This window comes from Mandrillus leucophaeus, unplaced genomic scaffold (assembly GCF_000951045.1).
Source record: "Mandrillus leucophaeus isolate KB7577 unplaced genomic scaffold, Mleu.le_1.0 Scaffold4, whole genome shotgun sequence".
Taxonomy (NCBI): Eukaryota; Metazoa; Chordata; class Mammalia; order Primates; family Cercopithecidae; genus Mandrillus; species Mandrillus leucophaeus.
The window spans coordinates 10,265,600-10,268,668 of record NW_012104253.1 but is presented as its reverse complement, the minus strand read 5'-3'; the positions used below and the strand labels follow the sequence as shown (position 1 = coordinate 10,268,668).

The 3,069-nt window shown below is 38.7% G+C and overlaps 1 protein-coding gene across 1 annotated transcript in view; it reads right to left on the bottom strand.

Annotated features, from left to right (window-relative positions):
* SERPINA11 (serpin peptidase inhibitor, clade A (alpha-1 antiproteinase, antitrypsin), member 11) overlaps positions 1 to 845 on the bottom strand; it is an 11,943-nt gene extending 11,098 nt beyond the window's left edge. Inside the window, exon 1 of the mRNA XM_011991698.1 lies at positions 795 to 845. The gene's annotated coding sequence lies outside the window, so the exon portion shown is untranslated. The remainder of the gene's footprint in view (positions 1 to 794) is intronic.
* Positions 846 to 3,069: the final 2,224 nt, after the last annotated feature.

Genomic DNA, 3,069 nt, shown 5'->3' with positions numbered 1-3,069 from the left:
TTTTTCATATGTTTGTTGGCCATTTGTATATCTTCTTTTGAGAATTGTCTATTCATATCCTTAGCCCACTTTTTGATGGGATTGTTTGTTTTTTCTTGCTAATTTGTTATAATTCTTTGTAGATTCTGGATATTAGTCCTTTGTTAGATGTATAGATTGTGAAGATTTTCTCCCACTATGTGAGTTATCTGATTACTCTGCTGACTGTTCCCTTTGCTGTGCCAAAGCTCTTTAGTTTAATTAAGTCCCACCTGTTTACCTTTGTTTTTATTCCATTTGCTTTTGGGTTCTTGGTCATGAAATCCTTGTTTAAGCCAATGTCTAGATGGGGTTTTCCAATGTTATCTTCTAGAATTTTTATAGTTTCAGGTCTTAGATTTAAGTCCACGATCCATCTTGAGTTGGTTTTTGTATAAGGTGAGAGATGAGAATCCAGTTTCATTCTCCTACATGTGGCTTGCCAATTGTCTCAGCACCGTTTGTTGAATGGGGTGTCTTTTCCTCACTTTATGTTTTTGTTTGCTTTGTCTACAATCACTTGGCTGTAAATATATGGGTTTATTTCTGGGTTCTCTCTTCTGTTCCATTGGTCTATGTGTCTATTTTTATACCAGTACCATGGCTGTCTCTTATACACATCTAGATGTGTATAAGAGACAGCACACATACACACACACACACATACACACACACACACATACACACACACACACACACACAGAGAGAGAGAGAGAGAAAGGGAATGAGGCAGTTGCTGCCCCTGCCCTCATTTTGGGCACAGGCAAAGTACTTACAGAGCGAAGGCACTGAGTGGGGGCGCGGGTCTTCAGCAGTGCATCACCTCTACCCACAGGAAAATGGTGTTTGAAGATCGCAGCAACCTGGTCAATATTTGTCAGGTCAGTTCTGGGAACTGGTATGAAGATAATGCACAGCAAACAGGAAGGGTTCTTTTTTTTTCCAAAATATCTGCCCTGACTGCCTGTCCCACAAACAAATGGTGGATTGTGACTTAAGCCCAGGCTCAATTTGAGAATATTCTGATGCCGGCAGCAGGCGGTGGTGTGGTTGCGGCGGGTGCCTGTGTCCGTGGTTGTGTGATCCAGGCTCTATTCTTTTTTTCCTAACTTTTTTATTTCCATAGGTTTTGGGGGGACAGGTGGTATTTGGTTACGTGAGTAAGTTCTTTAGTGGTGATTTGTGAGATTTTGACGCACCCATCACCCAAGCAATACACACTGAACCCAATATGTAGTCTTTTATCCCTTACCCCCTTCCCACCCCTTTCTCCTGAGTCCCTGAAGTCCATTGTATCATTCTTGTGTCTTCTGATCCTCGTAGCTTAGCTCCACTTACGAGTGAGAACATACGATGTTTGGTTTTCCATTCCTGAGTTACTTCACTTAGAATAATAGTCTCAAGTTCCACCCAGGCTGCTGTGAATGCTATTAATTCATTCCTTTTTATGGCTGAGTAGTATTCCATTGTATATATACACATCACAGTTTTTTTTATCCACTCGTTGATTGATGGGTATTTGGGTTGGTTCCACAATCTTGCAATTGCAAATTGTGCTGCTATAAACGTGTGTGCAAGTATCTTTTTCATAAAATGACTTCTTTTCCTCTGGGTAGATACCCAGTACTGCGATCGCTGGATGAAATGGTAGTTCTACTTTTAGTTATTTAAGGAATCTCCACACTGTTTTCCATAGGGGTTGTTCCAGTTTACATTCCCACCAGCAGTGCAGAAATGTTCCCTTTTCACCACACCCGCGCCAACGTCTATTATTTTTTGATTATGGCCATTCTTGCAGGAGTAAGGTGATATCACATGGTGGTTTTGATTTGCATTTCCCTGATCATTAGCGATGTTGAACATTTTGATGGAATTATTTCTTTTTTTTTTCCTTGCTAATTTGAATTCTTTGTAGATTCTGGATATTAGTCCTTTGTCAGATGTATAGATTGTGAAGATTTTCTCCCACTATGTGAGTTATCTGATTACTCTGCTGACTGTTCCCTTTGCTGTGCCAAAGCTCTTTAGTTTAATTAAGTCCCACCTGTTTACCTTTGTTTTTATTCCATTTGCTTTTGGGTTCTTGGTCATGAAATCCTTGTTTAAGCCAATGTCTAGATGGGGTTTTCCAATGTTATCTTCTAGAATTTTTATAGTTTCAGGTCTTAGATTTAAGTCCACGATCCATCTTGAGTTGGTTTTTGTATAAGGTGAGAGATGAGAATCCAGTTTCATTCTCCTACATGTGGCTTGCCAATTGTCTCAGCACCGTTTGTTGAATGGGGTGTCTTTTCCTCACTTTATGTTTTTGTTTGCTTTGTCTACAATCACTTGGCTGTAAATATATGGGTTTATTTCTGGGTTCTCTCTTCTGTTCCATTGGTCTATGTGTCTATTTTTATACCAGTACCATGCTGTTTTGGTGACTATGGCCTTACAGTATAGTGTGAAGTTAGGTAATGTGAAGCCTCATTTTAGTCTGGCTTTGGCTATGCAGATTCTTTTTTGGATCCATATGAATTTTAGTAATTTTTTTCAGTTCTGTGAAGAATGATGGTGGGATTTTGATGGGAATTGGTTCTGAATTTGTAGATTGCTTTTTGTGATATGGTCATTTTCACAATATTGATTCTGCCCATCTATGAGCATGGGATGTGTTTCTATTTATTTGTGTCATCTATGAGTTTTCAGCAGTATTTTGTCATTTTCTTTGTAGAGATCTTTAACCACCTTGGTTAGGTATATTCCTAAGTAATTTATTTTTTTGCAGCTGTTGTAAAAGAGGTTGAGTTCTTCATTTGATCCCCAGCTTGGTCACTGTTGGTATATAGCAGAATTATTGATTTGTGTACATTAATTTTGTATCCTGAAACTTTGCTGAATTAATTTATCAGTTCTAGGAGAGTTTTGGAGGAGTCTTTAGGGTTTTCTAGGTAAACAATCATATCATCAACAAACAGTGACAGTTTGACTTCCTCTTTACTGATTTGGATACCCTTTATTTCTTTCTCTTGTCTGATGGCTCCTTTGAGGACTCCTAGTACTATATTG